General features: G+C 47.4%; 1 protein-coding gene across 4 annotated transcripts in view; it reads right to left on the reverse strand.

Moving 5' to 3' along the window:
- LOC144114504 (G-protein coupled receptor dmsr-1-like) overlaps positions 1-12,788 on the reverse strand; it is a 662,808-nt gene that overhangs the window by 236,850 nt on the left and 413,170 nt on the right. The window lies entirely within an intron of this gene.

The following is a 12,788-nucleotide window of genomic DNA, read 5'->3' on the forward strand; positions in this document are numbered from 1 at the left end:
CGACCGCAAGTCCGCGTCCGAGCGCACCAAGCTCCAGCAGCTCCTCAGCGCTACAGAGCTTCGTGACAGCCGCCTTTCATAGCTCCTCCATCGCATGCGCCAGCTTCTTGGAGACTCCGCTGCTCAGCCCGACTCCCTTCTGCGTGAGTTGTTCATTCAGCGTCTACCCCAGAGCATGGTCCTCGTCCTCGCGGCTACGGGTGATATCTCATTGCACAAGCTGACCCGCTTATCCAATGGCTTGTCCAATAGTTGGGCTAGGCCACCGCAGCGCGAGCAGCGCAAATAAACAGTTCGAACCTCAACGCTGTCGGAGCTGGTTCTTCCTTGCCTTAGTTCCGACAAATGCATATGCGCGGAAAGAGTTCGATGTCTAAATTGGTGACAGGCACCTTAGCTGTCATTGCGAACGAGGATTTTATCGTGGTGTGGTGTCAGGGCTGATGACCTCAGCGTTGGTTAGGGCCATCGTTGCAGAGGACCCTGAGAGATCAGTGACTAGCAACTTCTGTGCAGCAACGCACAGCTTGCATTTTTGTAATGATTATCCAAGTCCGAGGGTCGCCTTACTTGGTGAGACGCTTAACATGCTCCCCTTTGCGACAGCAGAAGGAATAATTAGTCGGATATTTTGTGTATGTAGACAATTCGTGCAGGCTGGGCACAGAGCAGGCGCGCAGCTCTGAAGTGTCGTAGCGTTGGTGATGATGCCAGCCTATGATGCTGAGGGTGCCTATGCATGATGATGCATTCATTCAAAGTGTTGCACTAAGTAGGGCTAATAAACTGTTAGGAGCGGACATCGGGATACCCAGAGTAAGGTGTATGCTCTTACGAAGCGATATTTGTTTTGTAATTTGGGCCTTTGTGTAGCAGTGAGGGTGGTACATGGGAGGCTGTACGTGGCACGTGTGCGTGACAGTGCTTTTATAGTTTTTCTTAGTTCCAGTCGCTGGGCTTTGACACGGCTGGGCTTTGAAAGCCACGGCTGGGCTTTGACAGCTAGGCATACATGTGGAAGAGGTAAGTTAATTGTTTGGTGATTTGTGTTCTACCAGCTGAGAGTGTTCCTTCCAAGGGTCGGGATCTGTAATTAACTAAACCTCTTTTAAGTGTCAGCAAGTTACCGTCGACTGCCGTAGGTGGAAAATATCGATGTCTAGGAAGCGGCCGGCCAAGTTCACTCCTTCTTTGGCCAGCTTTTGGCCGAAACGGTGCCTCTGAGAGAGCGCAACGGAGAGAGCGCGTTGGGCCAGATGTGGACAAAGACAATCGACCACGACTGCCTGCGGTATTGACGGCCAGCGCGTCTCCCTCCCGATAACAAGAGGAGAAACCACGCGTACTATCGAGGGCAACCCACGCCAAGACCAGATGCTTCGCGTGGCCTTGCTAACGAGTTAGAGGTTGTGGAACTGTTTGCATTTTTTTTTGCCTGGCAAATATAAGGGTTCAGTGGACAAAAACATAGCGGAGTTGGAGCCCGGGAATGCACATACCGCGATACGTGCCACAGTGCATCTTTTCTCAATTCCGCTTAAGTAAAAGCAGTCGTGCTCTTTGCGTTCGGCTGGGCGCGTTAAACTAGTGTTACCCGCTCGCGGGTAGAGAGCGTTCTTGTTCATCTTCGTTTCATTTGCCGTACCTGGAACCTTTTGTGAGCAGGAAGCAGAACAGCGGTGAAAACCGCTGACGTGGCGCAGGAAAAGGAAAATACCTCCTCAGCCCAACTACGCAGCCTGCAATCAGTGATCGATGGTATACAGCGCAAGGGTGGGAAACCATGGCTTTGAAGCGAGGGCCCAGGGTGATGCGTATTTTCATGCGTCGATATAACTGCAAACTCCTTTCATTCGATTCTTTTTCTACTGCTATCAGCCGCCAGTCCGGCTGGCTGATCTTAGAGATAACGGTGGCGTCTCTGCGCATCAGCCAACGACAAAGGTTGAAACGACATAAAAGTAGAGTGGAATCTTATATGATCCCGGCCATTGATTTCGGTTTCGTGTTCTACCCCTTCGAACAAGCCGAAAGTACGTGCCGGTGCCAGTTTAGCAGACCTAATGCTCATCTTTTCATTCTCCCGTTACTATCACGCTGCAATTTTAGCAAATAATAGCAAAATGCGGGCCTCGTTATCACATACAAATGCAAGAAGACAACTGTTACCGGAACCAAAGAAAGCATAAGAGAATGCAAGGCAGCAATGTGGCCTTGTTGGTTGTACATTTGGTCTGAATAACGCGCTACACACTAACAAAACGACAACTGGAACGGGGGACACAGGAAAAGCGGGCACTAACAACTGAGATTTATTCTGGTACGAGGGTACATAAATACATTTCATGAACATGCTGAAACAATTAATTCATTGCCAACGGCTGTGTCGCACGCTCCTTCGTTTCTTGATTAGATGCACCTCCTAGCTTGATAACACCGAGGGTGTGCTTGCGCACTCGTCTTCACCGGCCTCCAATATCTCAAAGGCTTCTTTTATTTCTCTTTCTTTCTTTTCTCTTGCCTGAGCTAAATTTGTTGTCCAATCAAAGTACGGTGAATATTTGTGATTTGCGCGATGGGGTAGAGATTTCCAGGATTCGTTATTTTTCCTAAGTTATTACTGTGCTCTTTCAACCTATTGTTTAAACATCTGCCTGATTGGCCTATGTAGCTCATGCCGCATGACAAGGCAATTTTGTATACTATTCTGGTAGGATATTCTACGAACCTTTCTTAGTGTGCGATGCCACAAGTGTTAGCTAACTTTTTTCTTTGATTCATTCATTTCATGACAAAGGCTCACTAATTTCCTGGGTGCGGTAAACACCAGGGGAACATCATATCTGTCTGCTACTTTCTTTGAGCAGTGCGAAACATTATGTACAGTCGTGAGCAAAAGTGGAGAGACCCCGCCTTTAGGCGCGGGAGCAGCTGCGGGGCCGCACCGCGGCGCTCCTATCTCGCGCCGCATGCTCGCTGCGAGAGTGCCCCGAGTGACGACAAACTTCACCCTCGCTCTTGCACGGGCGCTTATCACGCTTGATAAATTCCTAGTGCGGCATTCGGCTGCTCTACAGCTGACGGTTGCGACGAAGGGGAGCGCGCATCGCAAAGTGCCTGAGTTCTCTGAAGGGAAAATACGGCGAGCTGCTCCCCTCCTCCTTTTTCAGCGCGCCTTGACGGTTCCGCGCCGATGCCTTGTCTGTATTGGCATGCTGTTGGAAGGAATTCGCGGCTTACAATCGACTCCCGAATAATGAGGTAGAGACGAATACATGGAGGCATAAAATACAAGGTACTGAGGATCCTTGCTTTTAACACCCCCTTCAAGTAAGTATTAAAAATGTTTGGAACTCACAGGCTCTTTATTGCCGCGAGAAACGAGCGCGAAGAGTCTGCCAGTCTTGCTTTACGGCAGTCCACAGTTGATCATCTCTAGCTGCGCAGAGATCCCGGGCCGCTATTTGCTTCTTGATCAGCCCGCAAACGTTTTCGATGGGGTTCAGATCTGCATCTGCTGGTGGCCACTCCAGCGTGCGGATGTCCGCTCTTCCAGCAGTGCGCCCACGAGGCGAGCTGTGTGAACTGGGCTACGACCCTGCTGGAAAAGGAAGCCTTCGATGCGTACAAGGGGACCCAGGCCATCGTTGCTTATGACACCCCACACAACGACAGCGCACCTCCCACTTGACAGGACGCCCGCGGTGTACTCGGACAGATATCTATAAAATAGGAGGGTGGAGAAGACGCAAAGGAAGAAAGCAAACCAGGTAGCACACGATCTATCTAGCACACTGAAAGCCTTAGGACAGATTACATTTGTCTTGGATAAAAAAATTTCTTATATTTCACAGGTTCAACATCAAGCACTGTATCATTTTTTTTACGAGCTGATGTGCGCTGGGTAAGGCCTAGGCTTTGAAAAAGAGAACGCGAAATAACATGTCAGAAATTTCTTTATTGAAGACAAATGTAATCTATCCTAATGCTTTCATTGGACTAGATAGATTGTGTGCTACCTGATTTGCTTTTTTCCTTTGCTTCTTCACCACCATCCTATTATAGATATCTGTCCAAGTACACAACGGGCGTCCTGTCAAGTGGGAGCTGCACTGTCATTGTCTGAGGTGCCATAAGCAAGGATGGCCTGGGCCCCCTTTTCCGCATCGAATGCTTCGTTCCTTCCTGCTGCTTCCTTTTCCAGCAGGGTCATAGCCCAGTTCACACAGCTCGCCTCGTAGGCGCACTGCTGGAAGAGCAGACATCCGCACGCTGGAGTGGCCACCACTAGATGCAGATCTGAACCACATCGAAAACGTGTGCGGGCTGATCAAGAAGCAAATTGCGGCCCGGGATCTCCGCGCGACTACAGATGATCAACTGTGGACTGCCGTAAAGCAAGACTGGCAGTATCTTCGCGCTCGCCCCGACGTTGTGTCATCACTGTTCGATTCGATGCCGCGCCGAGCTGATAGTGTAATTGCCGTTAATGGCAACTGCACTAAGCATTAGTTGATTGTTAAGTTCAGATTCTTTATTTCTCACGGCAATAAAGAGCCTGTGAGTGCCAAACATTTTCAATACTTTTTTGAAAGGGGGTGCTCAAAGCGAGGATCCACAGTGCCTTGCATTTTATGCCTCGATGTATTCGTCTCTAATTAGCGATTCGGTAGTCGATTGTAAGCCGCGCATGCCTTCCAACAGCATGCCAATACAGACAACGCATCGGCGCGTAACCGTCAAGGCGCGCTGAAAAATGAGGAGGAGGAGAGCAGTTCGCCGTATTTTCCCTTCAGAGACTTTAGGCGCTTTGCGATGCGCGCTCACCTTCGTCGCGACCGTCAGCTGTAGAGCAGCCGAATGCCGCACTAGGAATTCATCAAGCGTGATAAGCGCCTGCGCAAGAGCGAGGGTGAAGTTTGTCGTCACTCGGGGCACTCTCGCTGCGAGCGTGCGGCACGAGATAGCAGCGCCGCGGTGCGGCCCCGCAGGTGCTCCCGCGCCCGGAGCCGTGGTCTCTGCACTTATGCTCACGACTGTACATAACGAATGACAACCACACCAGCACCCTGCTCTGCATGCTTTTTCTGCGATATTTTTCTATCCAGTAGCTTTTGTAGATTCTTTTCAGGCACAGCTAATAACGTCTGTGGCTGAAAAGAATCTACAAAAGCTACTCGATAGAAAAATACCGCAGAAAAAGCATGCAGAGCAGGGTGCTGGTGTGATTGTAATTCCTTATGTACATACATAATGTTTCGCACGGCTTAAAGCAAGTAGCAGACAGATATGATGTTCCCCTGGTGTTTACCGCACTCAGGAAATTTAGTGAGCCTTTGTCATGAAATGAATGAATCAAAGAAAAATTAGCTGACACTTGTGGTATCGCACACCTAGAAAAGTTCGTAGAATGTGCCACCAGTATAGTATACAAAATTCCCTTGTCATGCGGCATGAGCTACATAGGTCAATCAGGCAGATGTTTAAACACCAGGTTGAAAGAGCACAGTAATAACTTAGGAAAAATAACGTATCCTGGAAACCTCGCCCCCCATTGCGCAAATCACAAATGTTCACCGTACTTTGATCGGACAACAATTTTAGCTCGGGCAAAGGAAAAGAAAGAGAAATAAAAGAAGCCTTTGAGATATTGCAGGCCGGTGAAGACGAGTGCGCAAGCACACCCTCGGTGTTATCAAGCTAGGAGGTGCATCTAATCAAGAAACGAAGGAGCGTGCGACACAGCCGTTGGCAATGAATTAATTGTTTCAGCATGTTCATGAAATGTATTTATGTACCCTCGTACCAGAATAAATCTCAGTTGTTAGTGCGCGCTTGTCCTGTGTCCCCTGTTCCAGTTGTCGTTTTGTTAGTGTGTAGCGCGTTATTCACACCAAACATAAGAGAATGCTTATATTTTTTTCTTTGCCTTGTGGTGTTGACCACTGGGAAATTAACAGCGTGAGTACTACACGGCTGAAAGGTAATTGATTAGAAAGTCGAAGAAAAAGCTGCAGTGGGCACATAAGCTCCGCCTCAAGAGCAACGCGATAGCCTTAACGGGTTGATGCCCACATATGCGTAATTGGTTATCCTGTAATTTAGGTTCATAGAGCCCCGGGAGTTCTCATACCACTCCTGTCGCAGTGGTGCAGTGGTTAAGCGATGCGCCACTGACTTGCGATGGCAGGTGCTGCAATCGGTGAGGCTTCCGAAACCAGGTTGTGCTTCCCGAGCAACCTGTCGCGACTAATCATTAATTTCACTGCCATCTGTCAAGTGGGCATTTTGCTTACAATCTGGTGGGCAGGTTATGCTGACGTCACAGTCACGTCACCTAGGTGGCTTCTCGGCCGATTTTTCATAGGTTTTACGCTCAGGACCAACGACACCGACGCTGGCGTTTCTGAGACGCGGGTCCTTAACGATATCGCGCTGAAAACAACCACATGCTGTCGGTGGGATTCGAACCCATGACCACTGAAATTGGGTTCGCATATCAGACAAATCTTTAGAAGCACTTGTTTTTCGTTTGGAAAATCGCGTCATTCACTCGTGAACCTCTTGCACAGAAGCTCTGCTGTCTCATCAACGAGATGTCGCGTCTAGCCTCGGGCAGACGTGGGGAAGAACTCGCTATCTGGTCTTTATGCTGCAAACGACACATGAACGTAACAGTGACAATTTCTTTCGTTCATTTTCAACGGTTGGCGCGAAGAACAGAACAGCTTCTACGTCTATCTTCTGGTCATCTCTTATTAATAATAGTGCGGCAAAACAGCGCACATTACACGCCACTTTGTAGCAGCATTATTTGTTGCCAAGGGCTCTGGTTAGCGTTTTAACAACAGCGCGCGGTTCAAATGCTGCCCTTTAATAACTTGAGTGACATCAAAATTGATTCTGCATTTTACTTATTTTTGGCCTTCTTTACAATTTTATCACATTAGACTGGCGTATATTATTTTCCTGCTTTTGGATGTCCGCTCTGGCAAGGGCAAGAACATTTTCCTGCATAAGGACGTGCATCCAGTGATCCGATCCGTAAGTATTCCATATAGCTTGAATCATTTACACTTCTGAACATTTATTGTTACTAAACGAAGCACGTTATTAAGGTGAATTCATTTTTGCGTGGAAAATCATTGCATTAAAAATCGTGTCAATAATTCCTGGACAATATTTATTTACGTAATGATGGACAATCACGATCACTGACGAAAATTTTCGCGAGTTGCGATTTCTTCCTCTTCTACATCCGTCCTTGTGTAGTCGTGCCTGAACCAAAAGAAAATAAGCGTATTCCGTTGCTGCTGCGCAGCTGACGCGGCAATGAATTTGAATGCTTCTCTAAGCCGGTGTGTGTCTTGGACAGAAAGCGCGAAAAAGACAGGTGCACGTGCGCTGACAGTCGCACAGCCCCATCATGCGGCGCGACGTTGCTGCGGCAACAGGGCGCCGCAGCGCGCAGGAACTCGTAAATCTTGTTAATGAAAGTAGTGCCGAGCTCTTTCCAAGTCCCGGAGTTGATCCGTGGCCGCAATAAGAAAGCCAAGAGAGATCAAGGCACCAAGACAGCACAAACGAGACAAAGAAAATGAGAAAGGCACACAAGAGTTGAAAGAAGACCTGGAAACTGAGGCGCATTACCGAAGCGAGAAGACCCCTCGGTGTTCTCGGCTGACCGCACCCGGTTTTCGTTTCACGCTTTTCTCTCCCGTGTTGATTGTCCCCGAACGAAAAGGGCGGCCCCGTGCCCTTTGTTTACGTTGCCCTTACACTTGTTAGGCGCGCTTTGGTTGTGCGCTAACGTTCTGTGGGAACGTGCCCCGTGCAAAAAAGTGGAGATGAAAGAAGAACGCGGGAGACTAAGCCGCGCGACGTTGGCAGGAACGAAGAGGGCTTGAAACCGCCTCAGCGAAAACGCCTTCTTGACTCGTCGCCGCTTTGGCGGGAGCGCGTCGTGGCGATGCCACCTCCCGCAGTTTCGCGCCCTGGCGACGTCGCCTCCACGATGATTAGCACGCGAGAGCGGTCGCCGCGGCGCGACAGGGCTTCGCGATTTGTGCACGCACGCAGGCAGAAAGAGTGAAGAAAGGCACCTGGCTATGATCGCACTGGGACCATAACGAATGGCAGCGACAGCCCTTAATTTCTGAGCAGCACGAGCACGGAAAAAAGAAAAGGCTTCAGGGGGAAAAAAACAGTCAGATGCAATACGCTTCGCCAGGCATGTCTTGAGAAGGAAGCTCAAGTCGATGCTCACAGCAAACCGCCCATTTCTGCCGTTTAGCAGCTTCGTGAAAACGGCTGTAAAAGGAGCTTTGCAATGACAATTTTAATAGAGAAATTAGCATGATGTAGTATGTGCGGCTTAAAGTGCCGAAGCTATGTATGTACGCATGGGCTATGAGGGACGCCGCAGTGGAAGGCTTCGGATCAATGCCAGCCACCTGTTGATCTTTAATGAGCACTGACATCGCACAGAACACGGAGGTTTTTAGTGCGCTAGCACCAAGGCTTCAACTGAGCCGCTTAGCTGTTGTCTGTGCGGTTCCTTTGCCACCTTGAAGAGATGGGTGGTTGGGTGCCAACCGCCTTGTAGGCAGGCGGGGCCACCTAGGTCACGTGACCTTGTGACGCCATCACCACCTGCCCACCAGGTTGTGAACAAACTGCCCACTGTGGCAGGTCACAGTTCAGTTAATGAGTAGCCGCGAGAGGCTGCTCGGGACCAGTAACCTGGGTCTCACAAGCTCCACCGGTTTCACCACCTGGACGACAGCGGCGCATCGCTTAATAGCTGCACCACTGCGCCAGGAGTGGTATAAGGACTCCCAACGGCCTATGAAACTGCGGAAAATTATGACCAATTCTTCATACATGGGAACTAACCCTTAAGGCGGAGCTTAAGTGTCCCCCCCCCCCCCCCCCCCAGTTTAAGTGCGCTAGCACGAAGGCCCCCACTCTACGATTTGGCCGATCTCTGTATGACGCCTGCTTGGCCTTGAAAGCGACCCGAAACAGAAACCGATGCGAAAATCGAAGTGCTAGTACACTTAATTCGAATTTGGCCTAACCATGCTAAATCGTCTGCCATTTTTTGTATTTAGACTGAAAAGAAAGGTTTTCGTTATTTATCTTTCGAAGCCCGCAATTTGTCTTGAGTTTAGGTGGTCTCCATGCGATTTTCTTAAATTGGTAGGTATTGTTAGTTGGAATGTACAGTCACAAAAGTCTCTGATTTGAAAGGCATTGTTTAATTTGTGTGTAATTATTTTTTATTTGTATGTAACTATACAATGTAAGTTTACGCGGGTAAAACCGCTATAGAATAAGTAACTTGCAATTCTGCCTATAATGACTTGTATGTTCCCGCAATTTTAATGATTAAAGCTCCCCGCTATATTTCTTCTCCAATGTTCTTGAACTCTACATCTATATCGAGCGTAGTGCGCTTATCAACAGACATAATTTAATTGCGACAAAACCAGAGAGGTATGCGAACCGTACCTATACCTGTGATGTATTTAGGTTCGGAACTTTAATTAGGGTACCAATCACCTCAGACAATTTCGGTTTGATGTAGTTAACATTCTCCTTGTATGGTAAAATTTGTTATAAAGTACCACCTAGCAATTCTGTAAAACCACCTAACACATAAGATCGTCACAAAACCACCCAGCTTCCTGCTTTTCCGAGAGCCTGCCTGGTAAGCAGTCGCATCATTTTGGCGGCTGTTTTTCTGAGTTTTCTCTCGCACTTCGATGCACAATGTGTTAACATCGCAAGTTGTTTTGTGGGAACAAAGATATTCTTGGCTGATGTACAGGTGAATGGTGCAGCCTTCGTGCCATTTACTAGAAATCAAGCCAGAATTGTGTCAAGGAGAAACAGAATAGCTCTCCGAAAATTTAATCTCGAATGTAGTGGGCAGGCCACGATAACGTTAACATTTCCAGTTTTCGCCTCCCTTCCGCCTTTCCTCCGTCCCTCATAAAATTAATTTTAGTCATCCTCCCATCAGATGAAGGGCAAATTTTGTTATTCAGCTCAGCTGCGGCTAACGCTTTCGTAGAATAATCTCACAAAAATCAAGTTCGGCGCTAACTGTTGTTGTCTTTTCCCTGTCCACATTCCTTGAGCGCTTATCTCGAGTCTCGTCTGACATCGGGAGACTACAATGCGGCTAGTCTGCATCCCAGTGGCTTCAATAAATCAGCGGAACCTTGCGTCCTGAGCTCACCGCCAAACCTTGAGCATACAGCGCGCCACTTTCAGCGTCTGCATAAAACACATCTCGACACAGAAGTGTTTGAGGACAGGCATATTTGTGGGCCGGTTCCATTTCGTAGAGCCTCCCTCTGTCGGCTGTTGAGCTGATTTGCCGTTCTCAGAAATTCTACCGAATCACTATCCATGGAGTGGGACCGGCATCAATATTGCACACGAGCAAATCGACACGCGCTATCATCTCGTGTAAGACCACACCTGGGGCCAAACAATCACTCAAGAGTGGCTACAGGCTGCAATAAGTTGTTCTTGGTGGGGCGTATGTTAAGTCATGATTTTCCAAACACCTCTAATACAGCGCACCAACTCTCGCTTACATCTTCACTCCCGGCTCATCTTTTTATCTGCCTTATCAAAGTGCATATGCACTTGTTGTTAGGGAAAGACTTGAGCTCTTGTTTGGCGAAGCGTCTAAGCGCGTTACTTCCCATGTCCATTAGAAATCCACGTGTACCATAGCTGGAGGCGAGTTGCCTGCGCATTTTTCATCGTGTCAGGAAAACGAATGCCTTCGGGCTGTCGTGGAAAATGACCTGGCAGGTGACGGTGGCGCAGAAACAGCGCCGGGAGTTTAGCTCTGGGATAAATAACATGATTATCCGGCTTCCATGCATGGTGAAAGCAGGTGCAAGAGGTAAAAGTACGAAGTCTGGTAGTGTAATACTCAGCCAGAATCTCAACTGTCGTTTGAAGGCATCCGAGCAGGGAGGTAGCGATTTATGCAAGCTTTGACGCGCTCACTTCCCTTCGAGTCCTCCAACAACCCCCCCTCCCCCCTCCTCCAATCTGCGTCCTTGGATATGGAACATAGTCACTCGGAGGTTTAGACTGCAATGAGCTATCGGGTGGCATGTTTTTTTCTACCTTATGAGCCTTTGTTCATGGTCTGTTCGTGGCATCATGTGTATCCAATAATTATTCAATGACATTTAATTAATAAACAAAAAAATCACAGCACCAGAACAGTTATTGGCAGGAAGGAAGTATGCGCCAAGAGGACGCACTTCTCAAAGGCTATACTGACTGATTTCACCAAACGATAACAGCAGATAATTCACTTTGCATTTCAACAATTTTACCGGGGCTCTTACATATAAAGCTTATGTGCTTTCAGACCACCCAGAAGAAAATGAAAACTCACACTAATTAAGGGTCGTACTTTTTGGGGCATCCACTGGAAGTTCTCAGGTAATTGTAAGAGAAAGGTCGAATTTAAATAATTAGAAAATCAAGCTGCGCGGTCACTTTTCTTCCAAGTGTATTATATATATGTATCCAAAATGATGTGCTCACAAGTACAGACTGTAAATGAATTCAGATTATCACGTTGGTACAACGTATCAGATATAATATTTCTTCTTAAAAAACAGATCTCAATCAGTTAGACACGTAAGCAGTTCCTACACTTTAAGTCCTCCCAAGCAAAAGCTCCACCTGATCTTAAGGTGAATAGAATCTCAAGGAAAAAATAAGACTTTTGTCTTCTAGTTGTTATTTTAGAACATAGCCATAAACAAAGTAAGACAAAACCCCTACAGGTTACAATGTAAAATTACGACCACACTTTTCAGCAGATACAGTTCATAAACATAAACGCCTAAATGTCCTCTAGGAATACGGAATTGACATAGCACCTGAGAATGTTTATTTAAATATTTCAAAGGCCCAGAGGACGTTACAAAGAAAAGTAGGGTTTTCATACCAGCATGTAATACGCGTTTATATTGAATGCCGCTGCATGCGGGGTTGTTCTGATGAAGCAATATTTGCAACTTATTGCTTAGTTTGTGGTCATATATATGCAAAAGTGAAACGCGTGAATTTTAATAATGCACAGTTTTAAAGAAGCTTGAGCACTGAATCAAAAATTTTCAGTAGCATGAGTATACTAGAATAATTAAATCCTGCAGGCGAACTCATTTACTTTGGGTTCAGGCGCTGAGCGCGGTATGCTTTTTTTTATATCCAAGTCAATGATATGGTTGGCCGCTGTTCTGCATATTTATCTTTTCAATTTGACAGCATGCGATAGCTTTGGCCAAGCAGGCAGTGCATGGTTTACGTTATTATTTGAAGTTAAATTATAAGCTCGAATTTAAGTTCAACTTACGTCTGAGAGGACAAAAGGCTGCAGCTTGCAAGAAATATCATAACCAAAGCAGCATGTCTTGTGAAACTGGAGCCTTTCCCTTTTTCTTGAGAACAACAAGGATAGTTTCTCATTTCGCTTGCCTGCCGTTCACTTTCTGGGAATGCGAAGGTCGTCTCTGTGCAATCCTCCTTTGTCCTCTCCGGAAGGGACACTTCATCCCCGTCGTTCTTCCGGCTTCACTGTTTTGTAAGCAGTTTCGGAATAGGGCAGGGTTTACTTCGTTCAAGTATAAATAAATCAGCGCATGCTATTCCTGGTAGCCGCTGCCAGAGCCTCGTCAGTACGGGCAGGTCTTCGAAACCAAACAAGACATAGGCACAAAGAAGAAAGGAAACCCTTCGCG

Source organism: Amblyomma americanum, chromosome 1 (assembly GCF_052857255.1).
Source record: "Amblyomma americanum isolate KBUSLIRL-KWMA chromosome 1, ASM5285725v1, whole genome shotgun sequence".
NCBI lineage: Eukaryota > Metazoa > Arthropoda > Arachnida > Ixodida > Ixodidae > Amblyomma > Amblyomma americanum.